Source organism: Convolutriloba macropyga, chromosome 3 (assembly GCF_964194025.1).
Source record: "Convolutriloba macropyga chromosome 3, txConMacr16.3, whole genome shotgun sequence".
Taxonomy (NCBI): domain Eukaryota; kingdom Metazoa; phylum Xenacoelomorpha; order Acoela; family Convolutidae; genus Convolutriloba; species Convolutriloba macropyga.
Genome location: NC_134470.1, coordinates 12,999,981 through 13,018,870, shown reverse-complemented (window position 1 = coordinate 13,018,870; position 18,890 = coordinate 12,999,981).

Here is an 18,890-nt window from a genome sequence, read left to right as displayed (position 1 = left end):
CGGTCTGAAGGCTTTCCATACGATCCTTCGATACCTTGTTTCGTAAATTGTTAAAGGAAAATTGAAAATATTTTTGCATTTGTTTGAGACCACAATGTGGGACTCTAGGAAATATCTAAAAATTATTGAATTCCAAATTTCCATATTTTTCGACTTTCGCCATATTTTTGTATTCCTACGGTAATTCAATATTTAGCCCTAGCCCTAATAATACCTCTTGTGGGGTTTTAAAATTTCGTTGTCATGCAAGAATAATTTTTGCCCTATAATTCACTTAACTATACGATTTGAACTGAAATTTTAGCCCGAGAGGTTTCAGGATTTTATCGACAGATGATTTTAAGGTGCGGAGGAATAGTCTTAACTTTCGCGTTGTGAATACCTTTTGCAATTCTCGAAATTATCTGTTACTCTGTCCATAATTCATCTGTAACACCTAAGTAGTATACATAGCTGTGTAGTGACTACTACGGGGGGGACATTACATGTTTTAAGATAGGGAATAATCATGTATGCAAGGATAGATGGGACATTTGAGAAAAGGATCTTCGCCCCGGTGGGTTTCGAACCCGGATCTAGTGCATGGGAAGTCGATCTTGTACCACTGGGCCAAAGGTGTATAAAATCTATGAGGTTATATTTGTATATATTCTGGACGCGTTATGAACGCTTACTTTACACATTAAATTGTTTGTAGATACATATGTAGTAAATATGTATTTTGCAGTAAGCATGTATATATTCTGGCTTCGAACTACAGATGGGGGGCATTTTGGAATTTCAAACTATGAAAAAATGTTCCCTCATAATTTATTAGCTTCAAAGTGCTTTGCGCGCAATGAGTACTTGTAAAGTATACTAAACCAACCAATCACATTCGAGCTACAATAATAAGCTAATTCAGAAAAATTAGTTATTTTACCGTTTTACACATTTCAAAACACTAGCCTAGTATTGATTTGAAAAATGACAAACCGAGTTGTAAGAGATGAAATTGATGGGGGTATTACAAACTTGGTTTTCGATGATGGAAACCGAGAGAGACCACCATGGCAGTGCTGTTCCAACACCATAATCCCTCGATCAGAGATCATATTCTTTGTTCAAGTGAGTATTATAGTGCTCATGATCAGTCTTTGTTTCGCCATGCTATTCTTGATATCAGAAAATTGTGAGGAGAAGTCAATTTGGATTGCACTGCTTTCGCGTCTAGTTGGTTATGTTTTGCCAAATCCCAAACTATGAATAAAGTTGTTCTTACAAACAATAGAATCTTCATGGCAGTTGTAGGCCCTAATGGTTCAGGGAAGACCAACCTAATTTTCAAAATGTTGCTTTAGGTTCATCGTTTTACCCAAGATTTACCAAAATTTATTACTTCTACAAAGAGTTCCAAGACATTTTTACAGCTACACAATGTAAAATACCAGAAATCGAGTTCATCAAATATTCTGGATTGGATATAACAAAGAAACTTTCGAATTGTCATTTCGTTTATGATGACTCATGCGAGGAAATATTTAACGACAAAGAGTTCGTAAAAATTGCAACATCGGGAAGACACAGAAAACTCCACGTGATTTATGTCAAACATAAATTATTCCAACAGAGCATGTGGTCACGAACGATTGATCTCAACACCACTCATATCATTTTGTTCAAATCATTGCGTGACATTCAACAAATAGAATATCTCGGAAAACAGTTGAACTGCCTCCAATTACTCAAGGATGCATACAAATTAGCAACAGCTCAGCCATATGGACATTTAACTGTTGACCTTGATCCGAAAACAAGTCAAGGCTTCCAATTTTCTTCTCAACTTATTGGTCCCGAACCGTCAGTTTTCTATACTCCTTCGGAGGAAGCCATTATTACACCAAAAACGAATGAAAAAGAGACACTTGCTTATGCTGAAGCGCTGGTGCGTCGGCAGTAACCCGAAATCGAGAGGCAAGCAAATTTTCCTAGCCCAAGATATTGATTTCATTTGGTTTCTAAGCGATTGTGTTATGAACGTCCTCTCTGGTGTTGTCTCAATAAACAAAACAGAACTGCAAAAATTCGAATCCCAACTGCGACAACTTTCCGGAAAATATTTTAACCTACTACAAAGAAGTAAGGTTTTCCAAACAACGAGAGGGCATTCTCTGGTTCAACTCATTGCCAGACCTTGTCTAGAGTATCTGAAGAAAACTGCCAACTGAAGAAATTGTGCTTATTCCCCGCAACATGTTTACAACTGAACAACCTCAGGTTTTGCAAATATTGAAGGAGCCAACTGCACGAAACAAATCAAAACAACTATCGCTTCCGCAGAGAACATTGAAACATGAGCAGCCAGAAGCAGTTATTCATCAGAACACAGAGCAACAGACTGATGACGTCATGGTGTCCGATGAGGAAGAAAAACAGCAAAAAATTACAGATGGTCTTAAACAGAAACAGTTCGCTGAAATCAGTCAGAATGTGATCGATGACATAAATTTTCTCAACAAGGACAAACTTGAAAAATCAAAAAATAATTTTGAAGAAGATAAACCAATCGCGTAACATTTCTCTGGAAGATGAAGGCGAAATTTTTATCAATGAGAGGAGCACTAACATTCCAGCTTCAACTTTCCTCTACGCATTACAAAAAACATCATCGAAACTTTCGCATGACCATTATGAAGTGCTGAATTATTTGAACCTTGCACCACACCTCACTTGTAATACTTATGCAAAAAAGTTCATAAAAGTTCAGAAAGAGCAAAAATTACGTCAGTTTTCAGATGGAGGAGCCAGTGAACAGAAACCTGCTGTCGAGAGAGCAGAAAAAACAGAGACTGCTAGCTTTGATGAGGAAGGCTTCGCAGACGCAGAGGAAGAAATCAAAACGCCAACAAGCTGGAAAACTTCATTCAGTGGAAATCAAAAAACTAAATAACGTCTACATAAAAGGAAAAGCAGCCTTTGGAAGTGTTACCAACATCAAAAATGAAAGCGGTCTATCACAGAAAAAAATTGAGAAATTACTTCAATCGATAAACTCGTACACCAAATATCGTCAATTCCGGAAAAATTTCCCACGATTGAAGGTAGTTGCTTATAGAGTAAACGAGATCTGGTCCATGGATGTAGCCTATATGGACAAAATAGCAAAGCACAATAATGGGGTTAAATATCTATTGGTTGCAGTTGACGTTTTATCATGTTATTTACCTGTTCAACCTCTGAAAACGATGTATGCAAAAGACTGCGTTGAAGCCTTCAAAATAATGATCAAGACGAAACAACCAGAGAAAGTGTGGACACACTGAATTCAAAGGCGAGTTCAAAAATTTCTGTGAAAACAAAAAGATTCATTTGTATACAACCGAAAACGAAAACAAATCGGCGTTTGCGGAAAGAAATATTTGATCACTTAAAAAGATTATATACAGATACTTGGAAGAAAAATGGACTGGGAATTATATAAAGGAGCTTCCCAATTTCGTAAATATCATTAACAGTCGTGTAAACCGCGTTACAGAGTTAGCCCCAAATAAAGTTTTCAAAAAACATGAACCATTTTTAATTTCGATTGCTTTGGACAACAATAAATATAAACCACGATTCGAAGAGGGGGACCTGGTACGAATAGCGAAACCAGACGATACCTTCAGAAAAGGTTATACTCAGAATTATACAGACGAAGTTTTCACAGTACTACGATTGGCTACAACAAGTCCATCTACCTACAATTTGATTGACGCAAACAACGTTAAAATCCTGGGGAAGTTTTACGAACCGGAATTAGTACAAGTTGATGTGTTAAACACTGAAGAGGAGCAATGATTTCTAACAGCAATGAGTTTACAATTGACTTGTTATCAAATGCATCAATGGACGTTTTCAATGAAAATACTATGGCAGCATTTCGGAACCAATTATCACAACCGATACACTTACAGGGAGAATGGCAAGTAGCATTGACTGCTCTATCTTTTCCATCGAACATCAATAACGTCAACTCTGGAGAAATAGTTGTTTACAAGAACTCAATGACCGATCCAAATGAGCCGGGTAATCGATCAGGACAACTGAGAAAAATTCGGACTGGTATTTACAACAGCTGGGAAGATCTAGTCTCAGAGATTGTTCGCATTGCAAAACTAAAACAGTTCGACCGTAAGTTCGGCAAGATAACGCAAAAGCTTGTGTTAACATTTGGGGAAAATGAAGGATTTTCATTTCAAGACAATGAATTTCCCAGCATTCTTGGTTTCAAGGGGACCCCGGACCCTGCACACAATGGTTTTGTTCACATTGGTTACAAGACAAACTTGGAAAATGGGGCTCCGAACTCTCCTAACAGACATTTTGGTATTTTCCCCGTTGATATAACATGTGGCTCACAGCTTATTTTTGTCTACCTTGATATTATTGAGTATCAACACGTGGCTGACTCACGGGCAGCCTCAACACAGTAGCACCTGTTCACCACAAAGCTTTCACAAACTTGGATTATAAGCGTTTACTTTCAAACAATATCCAGAGCATCAAAGTTGAGCTGAGAAGTGAGACTGGGAAACTAATACCTTTCACTGGATTCGGTAAAGTTGTTATCAGTCTTAAGTTTCAGAGAACGAGCTGACTGATGGAAGCCTACTATAATGATCAAGCATCCAATTCAATACCCCACTTCTCAGGACATTACAGACAATGAGGAAGCGGTTTTGGAGCATTAGCTGCTGGCATTGGACGCGTAGCCTTACCTTTGGCAAGACGAATTATTTGGCCTGCAGCAAAGCGAGTTGGCAGAGAGCTTCTTGTGCAAGGAGCGCCAGAGATAGCTGAATTTGCGACAAAGAAGAGGACAGCAAAGCAGGCATTAAAAAGTACAGTAGCAAAAACAGTAAAAAACAATTAGGAGGATCACTTCACATCGTCCGGCGCGTCATTAGACGAAAGAATTCCCGTGGAAGCAAAGCGTACAAAAACAAACCTTCTCCAATTAAACGCGCCATTTCATCAAAAACCAGGCTGCAAAGAAGTCGATCAGATTTCTTCTCAAAAGTCAAAAATGCACGCTAACATTGTTATCCCATCTGCGGCAACGCATAGTTCATTGGACTTGTTCGAGAAACCCCCTCTAGTCGTTACGTTTGACCAAGCTTTCTAGCAGAAAATTGGCCCCCTTTATTCTCCTACCGGATCTTCACTGGAATTTGAAATTGTTGGAGACCGAAACAATTTTATCGAACTACAGAAAATTTATCTTGAGGTAAAGTGCTGTATCGTGCAAAGCAATGGAAACAATTTACGTTATACTACTGGAGATGCCAATGCAAGCGACACACCTTTCTTCGTAAATAATATCTTACACTCATTATTCGCTGATTGTACAGTGTCAGCTAACGGTAACAAAATTTCATCAGCTAATGGACACTACGCGCACAAATGTTTCATTGAAACTGAATTTTCTCATGGCTCAGACGCAAAAAGTACATGGCTGAAATGTCAAGGATACGAATACGAATCTGATCCCAACACAATTCCAAACGCTACTATTGACCAACGGGAACTACTTGTTCGAAGATCCATCCAACTTACACTATACGGTAAAGTTGCTGTAGACTTTTTCTCATGTGAGAAGCACTCAATAAGTGGTGTCACAATGCGAATCTCTTTGCGAAGATCACAAGATGACTTTGTTATAATGAGTGAAGACGGTGCAAAGCATTATAAAGTGAAAATCGATGAAGCTAATTTGTTCGTTCGCAAAATGACAGTATCGGATAATGTGTTGGGAGCAATTGAAAAAACCCTTCTGAAAACCCCAGCCATGTATCGATACAACGAAGTTATTTCGAAAGACTTTCTCGCAACAGCTAGGCAACAAAGCTGGAAACAAGAAGATATCTTCACAAAAGAACGCATTCGAAGACTTATTATTGCAATGTCTGCAATTGCCGCTTTCATTGGAACCAACACTAAAAATCCATTTTCATATCAAAAATTTGGTCTAAATGAGATAACTGTTTACCGCAATGGATTTGCAACTGCTGGTACGCCAATGTCGACCAGAGACGACAAAAGACTATATTTCAATTCAATGGGAGCCTTGGTTTTCATTGAAAATGGTCACGGTATTTCATTGGCTGATTTCCCACGTCATTATATAATGGTGTTTGATCTTACGAGTACACAAGAAGCCACACATGATTCCATTCAACCCAAATTAACAAACTCATCCTTTTCAGTCGAACTGAAGTTCGGGGCAGCATTAGCAAACAACATTGAAATACTATTCTGGGGGAGAAAAATGTTCAACAGTATACATCGATTCTGCAAGAAACGTTTCAAAAAACTCTCTGCCTATGACCTAATGGATGAAAATCAGATATTCAAGTTGATACAGCAATGCAAACACTTGAAACATAAATTCAACGGTGTCTATGCCGCAGACAACTTTCCCCTGAAAATGTCGCCTATTTCTTTTACTATTGTCAACGCTTCACCTGCTGCATCAATTGGTACACATTGGGTTGTGTTAGCCAAAAAATATGCGTCTCCAATTATTCATTTTGCAGACCCTTTGGCTTTACCAATTAATTCGTATAAGCATATTTGCGATCACCTAAAGGGTATCAGTGCGGACACTATATATGTGGATCTTATGGAAGATAGACGAGAAACCAGAAAACCTTTGCAATGCGCAAACTCGCAACGGTGTGGACTTTTTTGCATATATATTGCTCATTATCTTATGACTGATTACTTTCCCTATATTCCTGATGTAAATGAGATGCAGTTGCTGTCATTTGTTAAACATATGAATTAAAATTTCTCCTAAAAAACTTCTGAAAATTCATTAGATATATGCTTCTGAGAATCCAAAAAACTGCAAAGCAAGAAATTTGAAATAGCGGTTCAATGTTAATTTCTAATAAACATTTTTTGATCTCTGAGAGAGACAAATAAACTGTGTCTGAAATCTCTAATTTTTACAGACAGAACGCCCCCAGATATGTTGATTTTATAGTCTTCAGATAAACATAAGCCTAAGCAGCTCTAGATAGTTGATTTTTTTCAGAGGACAGCCGCCAAGCAAGATCTTACACAATGTCAATAAGTCCCCCCGAGGACATAAAATTTTGTTGACGCGTAATGTGATTAAAGCTTGCTTAAAACAAATAAATAAAGTTCGCTTTTAGCTGATTGGCTAAAGATACCCGGATTACTTTGATTACAGGAAGCAGTCTTTCACTCATTGCTTTTTGCCTTTCTTTCTACTGATCAGTTGACTAAAATCTTTCTGCTCTTACTTTTAAACTCCAATTTTACTGCTTTCAATCCTGTTCTCTTCACAGCTGAGGGTTTTTAGCGCTATAAGCTGAAGTTTTGTTCAACAAAAATGAACCCATTAGTTTGCGAGAATTGTCAAAAAAAACTTTCTGATAAAAGAAGCCTCCGACGACACAGAAAAACAATTCATAAAATTTACGCCCCCCGCAACTCGTTCGAATGTCATGACTGTGGCTATGAGACCCATAGCTTATATGAAATGAGAGGCCATGTGACGGTTCAACACATTTTCAGCAGAGACCTTGACTACATGGAACATATGAATAACGTACATGGATTACCAACATGGAATGTTGACGCAGACACGATCTCTGAAAACGGACTACTACCAGTTGAAAAAGCTTTCGGAAACAGCATGAGGGAGTACGAAGTGAAAGTGGGTGTCCGCGAGATTGACCTGTTGCACCCTATGCAGGTTAAAAAGGAAGAAATCAAGAACATTGTCAGAATAAGTGTGCAGCAGAGTCCTCAAAAAATAAAATTTGGAGCTGTGATACAGCTAAGAAAACCAGTTGAAGACTCAGAAGACTTGTCTGAGGAATCACACAAGATAACAATTCATGTACAGTCAAAAATGGAACGAGATGACTTCGGAGGCATTACAGACGAAAGTTTTCACCAAATGGTTGAACAGATGCTCTTGTCACTTAACAGCTTTGCATCTCATGGTAGCGGTTGGACTTTGGATCAGATAATAAAAATTGAAATTTGCACAGTGAAATCAAAGCCAATCGCGGGCTCATCTTACTCAGCGTTACCACATAAGCTCTCGCAAACATCAGCTCTTCTTAACATCAGGAACAGGGAAGATGAAAAGTGCCTTTTTATATTGCTTCATAGCGGCATATCATTTGAAGTATGGTCCACGACTTGTGCCAAAAGGAACCTCAGGACGACAAAATACTAGCCCTCATACGCATGGGCCCGAAAACAAAATTGCCAAGCAGCCAATTGGACAGTATAACATGCCCATAAGATTTCACCAGATGAGTCGATTTGAGGAGCTGAACAATGTGCGTGTAAACGTGTTTCGGTAAGTTATGCTTTACTATGTTTGAAATAATAGCATCGTATAAAAGTTTTCTTTGGTTATATATCCCCCCTCTCACTCCTCCTTTGATTGGAAACTAAAACACGCGTTAAACTTTAGTTACTCAGACGAAAAACTGATCCCCTTCCGTGTCTCAAAAAAACTCGATTGTGAATTCAATCTGGATTTACTTCTTCTAAGCGATGGAACCATGCATCACTACGTCCTGATCAGAAACTTGAAGAGCTTAGTTCACAAAGTTAGGAAAAGAGTTCTACGCATTGATAATCATCTGTGCAGGAACTGTTTTCATGTCTGTAGTTCAAAAGCAAGATACGAAAACACCTATCTTGTTGTCAAGAGAAGAAGCCAGCTATTGTGCGAATGCCAGCTGAGAACAAGAACTCCTTCACCTTTAGAAAACTACAAGCTCGCTGGTTTGCTCCAGTGGTTGGCTTTTTTGATCTCGAGTCAATCATTGAGCCGGTCAAGACTTGTAGAAACGACCCACAGTTTTCCGATGCAAGAGTTATTGAAATACATAAACCATGCAGCTATGCCTTGCTGTTGATTGCAAAAGGTCAATAAGAACCATTCCATTTTGAAGGTGAACGAAGTCCTGGAGTAATGCAGCAATTTGTGGAGTCGCTCGAGAAGATGGCCAAGACAAAATATGTCAAGAAACAACAAAACAGATACTTTGATGGCATACCGACAATCGCAAGAACTAACGTTGAGAACTGTTGGATTTGCGAATCTCCATTAGATCAATCGATAAAAAGCCCAACAGTGCTAGACCATTGTCACTTCACGGGTGAGTTTTTTGGCTGGGCTCATAATGAATGTAACATCAACCGGAAACTTTTGAACTTCACGCCAGTATTTGCGCATAATCTTTCAAACTATGATCTCCACCACGTAATACTAGCACTTCAAGGAAGCAACATGCGAAACCGAGTTACAATAGTCCCAACCACAGATGAAAAAATATAGCACTCGAAATTGGAGTTTTCATAAAAATGCGGTTAGACAAAAACAAAAAGGAACGCCCAGTATACGAAAACATAAGACTGCTGGACTCTTTTCGGTTCATGCCTTCATCTCTTGACTCATTGGCTAAAAATCTGCCAGCCGAAGCTTTCAAGTTGCTGGTGCAGCACTTCAGTGAATGGCCAGAAAGTGCTGTCGACAAGTTGAAGCAAAAAAGCTTCTTCCCTTACAGCTATATTGAAAACTTCAACAAACTGGAGGAGTCCAAGCTGCCTCCGCGTTCTCTGTGGACCAACAATTTACATCAGTTTGAAGTTAACGTAACAAAAGAAGAATACGATCACGCCGTAGAAGTATTTAAAATTTTTGAATGTAGTACTGTCGGTGAATACTACGACATTTATCTACAAACAGACGTTTTTCTGTTAGCGGCAATTGTAGTCTGCTTCCGAAAGGTTTGTAACGAAACAAATGATTTGGACTGCTGCCAATACTACACTGCATCGGATCTGTCAGGCGACGCAATGCTGAAAACTTGCAAAGCCCCCATAGAGTTGCTAACCCAGCGCGAGCTCCTAGACATGGTAGAAAATCTGATACGCGGAGGGATCAGTTCCCTTTACAGTAAAAGATTGGCAGTAGCCAACAATAAATAACTTGATAATTTTGATGCAGAGAATCCGTCAAGCTTCATTATAATGGTCGACGCAAACAATCATTATGGTGGAGTGATGGAAAAGTTTTGCTTATCACTTAACGATTTTGATTATTTCGATCAGGTATGGGATTCAGAAATTGAACCTGAACTAATCAACAAAATTCTGGAGACTGCAGATGACAGTGATGTTGGCTACATTGTACAAGTAGATCTGGACTATCCCGACGATCTTAAAAATCTACACTCTGACTTCCCATTAGCACCAACAAAGGACATAATTGTTGCATACTGGCTGAGTGACTACCAACGGGAACTCCTTGAGCAGATGCAAGTGAACGCGCCTCCTTCGGATAAAAGACTTATTCAAACTCTATTCCCAAAAACGAAATCTACTCTGCATTATCAGACACTCAAGTTGTACGTTGAGCTAGGGCTGAAAGTAACCAAAGTTCATCGAGCACTTGCATTCAAACAGTCCAAATGGCTGGCGCCGTACGTTCAGCTGAACACTCAAAAGCGCAAGGAAGCCCAGAACAAATTTGAAGAGAATTTCTATAAGCTCACGGTAAACAGCGTTTTTGGGAAAACATGTGAAGGCAAACGCAACCGAATTAAAGTCAAGATGGTACGTGATGAACAAGAAGCCTTAAAATGGACTAGTAGACCTGAGCTGAAAACTTTTCAAATCCTTGCTGATGATTTGGCTACAGTGAGTCTCAACCAGACCGAAATTGTATGGAACCAACCTACAATTGTTGGAGCGTGTATCCTGGACCTCTCAAAAAAATTGATGTATGAGTTCCACTACAAAACCATGAAACAGAACTTTGACTGCAATCTGCTTTATTCTGACACTGACAGCTTTGTTTATGAGGTCCAAACAGAGGACTTTTTTGCAGATATAGAATCAAAACAATTGACACAGCTCTTTGACGTCTCCAACTTCCCAAGGAACCATCCACAATACGATGGAAGCAATGCAAAAGTGACGCTCAAGTTCAAGGATGAAATGGCTGGTCGCACAGTTTCTGAATTTTTAGGTCTCAAGCCCAAGCTCTACTCGTTCAAACTTTCCGAAGGTAAATATTTCTTTATATACTCACCAGTTTTTCTTTTGCATATATTACGAAGAGAAGACGTGAGAAGACTTAATCGATGGTTCAAACTTTTTCTAAAGTCAGTTTCTGTTGTCTAGTGGCTACAGGTGAAATCAGGTGTTCAATCTATGTTAAAAACTTTCACAGGTGATACGAAGCAGTCAGCTAAAGGGGTCACCAGAGACGCGCGGCAGAGAATGGCTCATGAATTGTACAAGCAGGTTCTCTTGGGTGGAGAAACAGGACGCCTGCTAAATACAAGAATTGCATCAAGCAAACACCAGTTGATGACAATTGTTACCAATAAAAAATCGTTGTCTGGATACGACGACAAGCGTTATATTTGTCAGGACAAATTAAGAATGCTACCATTCGGACATAAGCAATTGCTAGATGAAATGTTTGCCCGACAGATTAGTTGCAATCCAGAGTGGGGTTCAAGCGATGAGAGTGACAACGAAGACATGGCAGAGTCTTCCATGGAACAGAGCCCACCGCCTTCTCAGTACAATCCACAAACAGAGCTGCAGGAGTTCTGGTCTCCGCCTGACCCAAGTCTCAACCAACGATCATACAGCGATGATGAACTTGAAGAGGACCTGATTGACTTTGAACTGTTGAGCGAGCAAGATGATTTCGACCACGACAGGTGCTTATTTGTCGACGATTAAACTGAGGAATCAGATCGAAGTGAAAGTTTATGCGACATTTGCTCTACTTCAGAAGTGTTTTCCCTCGAAAACCCTCCTGATGCGCCAAGAAAAAAACAAAAGTGTAGGTGAGACTCAAATCTAGATGAGAACAGCGTCCTCAATAATATCCCAAAAGTATTTTTGACAACCAAGAAAAAGTTTGAATTTGTCTCCAGTGATGACGGTGATATCCCTCAGAAACTCAGGAAGCATTCAGTAATTGACTTTGACTCTGATAGTGCTACACCACTATAAACTTATGATTCTGTCTACCGTTTATGACAATCATAAATGTGGTAATGTGGTTGTCTCCCTTCGGGTTGAACCTGCATTCCGTAAATAAAAAAACTTAACTTCACTTCCCCGTGAAACGTTTTTTTCACAACACGACACTATTCAAATCATTACACAGTGGGATATGAACGAATAAGTTTTTTTTACCCCCTATACCCCTCTTGAGAAAAGCTAAGTAGCGATTAGGTAGGCTGCACGGGGACCAGGTATGAATGAATAAGTTTTGTTTACCCCTATACCCCTTTTGAGAAACGCTAAGTATCAATTAGATAGGCTGCAGGGGGACCAGGTATGAATGAATAAGTTTTTTAAACCCCTATACACCTTTTGAGAAAAGCTAAGTATCGATTAGGTAGGCTGCAGGGGGACCAGATATGAATGAATAAGCTTTGTTTACCCCCTATACCCCTTTTGAGAAATGCTAAGTATCGATTAGGTAGGCTGCAAGGGAACCAGGTATGAATGAATAAGTTTTGTTTACCCCTATACCCCTTTTGAGAAACGCTAAGCATCAATTAGATAGGCTGCAGGGGGGACCAGGTATGAATGAATAAGTTTTTTTACCCCCTATACCCCTTTTGAGAAATGCTAAGTATCGGTTAGGTAGGCTGCACGGGGACCAGGTATGAATGAATAAGTTTTGTTTACCCCTATACCCCTTTTGAGAAACGCTAAGTATCAATTAGATAGGCTGCAGGGGGACCAGGTATGAATGAATAAGTTTTTTTAACCCCTATACACCTTTTGAGAAAAGCTAAGTATCGATTAGGTAGGCTGCAGGGGGACCAGATATGAATGAATAAGCTTTGTTTACCCCCTATACCCCTTTTGAGAAATGCTAAGTATCGATTAGGTAGGCTGCAAGGGAACCAGGTATGAATGAATAAGTTTTTTTTAACCCCTATACCCCTTTTGAGAAATGCTAAGTATCAATTAGGTAGGCTGCAGGGGGACCAGGTATGAATGAATAAGTTTTGTTTAACCCTATACCCCTTTTGGGAACGCTAAGTATCAATTAGATAGACTACGGGGGGGACCAGGTATGAATGAATAAGTTTTTTTTACCCCCTATACCCCTTCTGAGAAATGCTTAGTATCGATTAGGTAGGCTGCAGGGGGGACCAAGTATGAATGAAAAATTCTGTTTACCCCCTATACCCCTTTTGAGAAATGCTAAGTATCGATTAGGTAGGCTGCAGGGGGACCAGGTATGAATGAATAAGTTTTTTTAAACCCCTATACCCCTTTTGAGAAATGCTAAGTATGAATTAGGCAGGCTGCAGGGGGACCAGGTATGAATGAATAAGTTTTGTTTACCCCTATACCCCTTTTGAGAAACGCTAAGCATCAATTAGATAGGCTGCAGGGGGGACCAGGTATGAATGAATAAGTTTTTTTACCCCCTATACCCCTTTTGAGAAATGCTAAGTATCGGTTAGGTAGGCTGCATGGGGGAGCAGGTATGAATGAATAAGTTTTTTTTACCCCCTGTAACCCTTTTGAGAAATGCTAAGTATCGGTTAGGTAGGCTGCAGGGGGACCAGGTATGAATGAATAAGTTTTTTCACCCCCTATACCCCTTTTGAGAAATGCTAAGTATCGATAAGGTAGGCTGCAGGGGGGACCAGGTATGAATGAATAAGTTTTTTTAACCCCTATACCCCTTTTGAGAATTGCTAAGTATCAATTAGATAGGCTGCAGGGGGGACCAGGTATGAATGAATAAGTTTTTTACCCCTATAGCCCTTTTGAGAAATGCTAAGTATCAATTAGATAGGCTGCAGGGGGACCAAGTATGAATGAATAAATTTTTTTACCGTCTATACCCCTTTTGAGAATTGCTAAGTATCAATTAGATAGGCTGCAGTGGGAACCAGGTAAGAATGAATAAGTTTTTTACCCCTATAGCCCTTTTGAGAAATGCTAAGTATCAATTAAATAGGCTGCAGTGGGACCAGGTATGAATTAATATGTTTTTTTACCCTTATAGCCCTTTTGAGAAATGCTAAGTATCAATTAGATAGGCTGCAGGGGGACCAGGTATGAATTAAAAAGTGTCTTTACCCCCTATACCCTTTTTGAGAAACGCTAAGTATCAATTAGATAGGCTGCAGGAGGGACCAGGTATGAATGAATAAGCTTTTTTACCCCTATAGTTCTTTTGAGAAATGCTAAGTATCAATTAGATAGGCTGCAGGGGGACCAGGTATGAATGAATAAGTTTCTTTACCCCACATACCCCTTTTGAGAAACACTAAGTATCGATTAGGTAGGCTGCAGGGGGGGACCAGGTATGATTGAATAAGTTTTTTTTAACGCCCTATACCCCTTTTGAGAAATGCTAAGTATCGGTGAGACAGGCTGCAGGGGGGACCAGGTATGAATGAATAAGTTTTGTTTACCCCCTATACCCCTTTTGAGAAATGCTAAGTATCGATTAGGTAGGCTGCAGGGGGAGCAGGTATGAAAGAATAAGTTTTTTTACCCCATGTACCCATTTTGAGAAATGCTAAGTATCAATTAGGTAGTCTGCAGAGGAATGGATGAATAAGTTTTACACCGTAAAAGATAAGCGCGAAAAAAGTGCGCGTTGAGAATCAGGAGAAAAGCGGTTTTTCTTCGTTGTCATGGTATAGAGACGCGAAAAGCACATGTTCATAGTTACCTCCGTAGATCATCTGTGTTGATTGTAGCAATCTGTCATAATCTACCCTACAACTGATCTAAGTGTCTAAGTGAGCTCAGTGAGTGTTTGTGAATGATGGTGCGTGTTAAAAGTTTGTGAACTGGTGTCGTATAATTTTCGCAATAGGGTTTCTCTAAACCAGCAAGGTCCGCTTCCTGATCATTGGGGTTGCCAAAGTCAAGAAGTCAAAGAGTTCACTGGCGTCAAGCGAGTACAGTTCCTGCTACTCTTTAGACTGTTTATCTCAATACTTGTTTCTCCAGACAAGATTTTATACTAAATTCCCAAAATATAGAAATCATGAACAATTAATTGTATAAATAAAAGCAGCATCTAATGAATTGGAAAGAATCATTTCTTCCGAGGAGATTGGAAAAAGTTTTAGAAAAAAAGGTTGCCGAGAAAAAGATAGAAATTTTTAATGGAACTAACCATAGCATCGTTTTTATCCCCACTTGCTCCCAGCTTCTGCTCCCATACCCATCCTGCTCCCCACTTACTCCCAGCTTTGCTCTTCGTTCTGCTCTACCTTCGCTCCCAGCTCTTGATCCAACGCCTTGCTCCCTCCTCGCTCTCCGTCATGCTCTCCCTGGATTGCTCTCCGCTTCGCTCAGCCTTCTGCTTCCCACACTGATCAAGGACGTCGCTTAAGACCCAATACACAAGATGTTTTTCAACCAATACTCTTTATATGTTCAAACTAAAACTCGCTTAGGTAACCAGCAGGTAGCTTAGGATCCAATACACAAGTTATTTTTCACCAATACTCTTCATATGTACAAGTTAAAACTCGCTTAGGTAACCAGCAGGTAGCTTAGGATCCAATACACAAGTTATTGTTCACCAATACTCTTCATATGAACAAGTTAAAACTCGCTTAGGTAACCCCTAGTTAGCTTAGGGTCCAATACACAGGTTATTTTTCACCAATACTCTTCATATGTACAAGTTAGAACTCGCTTAGGTAACCCCTAGGTAGCATAGGATCCAATACACAAGTTATTTTTTCAGCAATACTCTTCATATATACAAATTAAAACTCGCTTAGTTAACCCCTAGGTAGCTTAGGATCCAATACACAAGTAATTTTTCACCAATACTCCTTATATGTACAAGTAAAACCTCGCTTAGGCAACCAGCAGGCAGCTTAGGATCCAATACACAAGTTATTTTTCAACAAAACTCTTCATAAGTAAAAGCTAAGCCTCGCTTAGGTAGCCAGCAGGGAGCTTAGGATCCAATACAAGATTTATTTTTGATCAATCTTCCTTATATCTACAAGTTAAATCTCGCATAGGTAACCAGCAGGTGGCTTAGGATCCAATACACAAGTTATTTTTCAACAAAACTTTTCATAAGTACAAGCTAACCCTCGCTTAGGTAGCCAGCAGGTAGCTTAGTAACCAATACACGATTTTTTTTTCACCAATACGCTTTCGATGAACAAGTTAAAACTCGCTTAGATAACCAGCAGGTAGCTTAGGATCCAATACACAAGTTATTTTTCACCAATACTCTTCATATGTACAAGTTAAAACTCGCTTAGGTAACCAGCAGGTAGCTTAGGATCCAATACACAAGTTATTCTTCACCAATACTCTTCATATGAACAAGTTAAAACTCGCTTAGGTAACCCCTAGGTAGCTTAGGGTCCAATACACAAGTTATTTTTCACCAATACTCTTCATATGTACAAGTTAGAACTCGCTTAGGTAACCCCTAGGTAGCATAGGATCCAATACACAAGTTATTTTTCAGCAATACTCTTCATATATACGAATTAAAACTCGCTTAGGTAACCCCTAGGTAGCTTAGGATCCAATACACAAGTAATTTTTCACCAATACTCCTTATATGTACAAGTAAAACCTCGCTTAGGCAACCAGCAGGCAGCTTAGGATCCAATACACAAGTTATTTTTCAACAAAACTCTTCATAAGTGAAAGCTAAACCTCGCTTTGGTAGCCAGCAGGTAGCTTAGGATCCAATACACGATTTAGTTTTGATCAATCCTCCTTATATCTATAAGTTAAATCTCGCATAGGTAACCAGCAGGTGGCTAAGGATCCAATACACAAGTTATTTTTCAACAAAACCCTTCATAAGTACAAGCTAAACCTCGCTTAGGTAGCCAGCAGGTAGCTTAGGATCCAATACACGATTTATTTTTCACCAATACGCTTTCGATGTACAAGTTAAAACTCGCTTAGGTAACCAGCAGGTAGCTTAGGATCCAATACACAAGTTATTTTTCACCAATATTCTTCATATGTACAAGTTGAAACTCGCTTAGGTAACCAGCAGGTAGCTTAGGATCCAATAAACAAGTTATTTTTCACCAATACTCTTCATATGTACAAGTGAAAACTCGCTTAGGTAACCCCTAGGTAGCTTAGGATCCAATACACAAGTTATTTTTCACCAATACTCTTCATATGTACAAGTTAACACTCGCTTAGGTAACCCCTAGGTAGCTTAGGATCCAATACACAAGTTATTTTTCACCAATACTCTTTGCATGTTCAAGTTAAAATTCGCTTATGTAACCAGCAGGTAGCTTAGGATCTAATACACAAAACATTTTTCACCAATACTCTTCATATGTACAAGTTAAAACTCGCTTAGGTAACCCCTAGTTAGCTTAGGATCCAATACACAAGTTAGTTTTTACCAATACTCTTTATAAGTTATAAATCGCTTAGGCAAACAACAGGTAGCTTAGGAGCCAAAGTTACATTTCGCCGCAACAACCATCTTTCGCCGTAATCAGCGAAGTCATCAATAACTTCAGAAATCTGTACTTAAGAGAAAAGACGGAAACAACATTTTTAAACACAGAAGAAACTTGAAAAAGTTTTCAGTCCTTGAATTTATTCAGTTTTTCTTAAAATGTTTTCGAATCAAGTTCTTGGCAAATCCCTTCGCAACACTGAGCCTCTGAGTCCTTGCTTTGCTCTTCTTCTTCTGCTTCTTCTTCTTTCCACGTTTCGCGTTCTCATAGGGAATGGGGGTGGAAAGTGGAGCCAACGCGCGCCTGATGTTAGTGGATGTCCCGGCAAGAGATGATAAAGGCACTTTCACAGGTTTGGGTTGAATTTGTACAAGCTCACAACGTTCTGGATCCTCACTTATGTTTTCTTTTTCCCGCGGCTCAGGGGTACAGGGCTCTAGATAGCTAGTAGTGTCATGTGGATGACACACTATAAAGTGCTCTTCAACAAGTTCACCACCAGATGAGGTCGCCTCTTCGCTGAACTAAAACGCAAATTCTTTCGTTTAAAACTGAACTTCCACCCATTCCACAAACTTTTACTCCCCCCCCCCAATACATTCCTGATTTAACAAAAATATAATTACCTTCCAGATGAACTTGAGTCGCTGTTTGGGATGTAGAAGATTGTGACCATCCGTAATCTTTCTTCAACCGTTTCAACACGGAGTGAAGTATTAAGAAAATCTGTCTGAATCTAAACACTGAAGGGTTTCAAGAGATACAAGCAATAGACTTGAAAAGCTGTCTGGGTTTATTTCATCTTTCACCAAACAAACCGCGTAAATTAATTACTGTTATTTGAATTGTCGGCACTTGCACTTTTGTCTGTTTGGAGAATAACCCCTTTATCACGACGGAACAGTTATCATTAGCATCATTTTGCACAAAACTTTGCGAAACTGAGCTGTTTTGCAAAAATAGGGTTTACTTTGCCACAGGTTGCATTTCAATAGCCTACTCCGCTATTGAAGGACAATGTAGTGCCTTATCGCTAAACAAACAAACGCTGTAGTGGCTAGACTGAGACCTCTTCAACAATAAACAAATATATCATGAGGACACAAATTGAACTATTCGTCTCAGGGTATCGAAGGGTTAGCGTGCCGAAAAAACAAAATCTCCCGAAATTGAAAATCTACAGACCACTACTTAATAGGAATCATTTCAGAAGTTTTTATTTTAGAAATATTGCATTTTATGTCCAAAAGGTCCCCCATGTCCCCCTCTATCCTTCTTTTATGGTTATTCTCCATCTTAAAACATGTAATGTCCCCCCCGTAGTAGTCACTACACAGCTATGTATACTACTCACCTACTTGAATAGATTATCCATTTGGT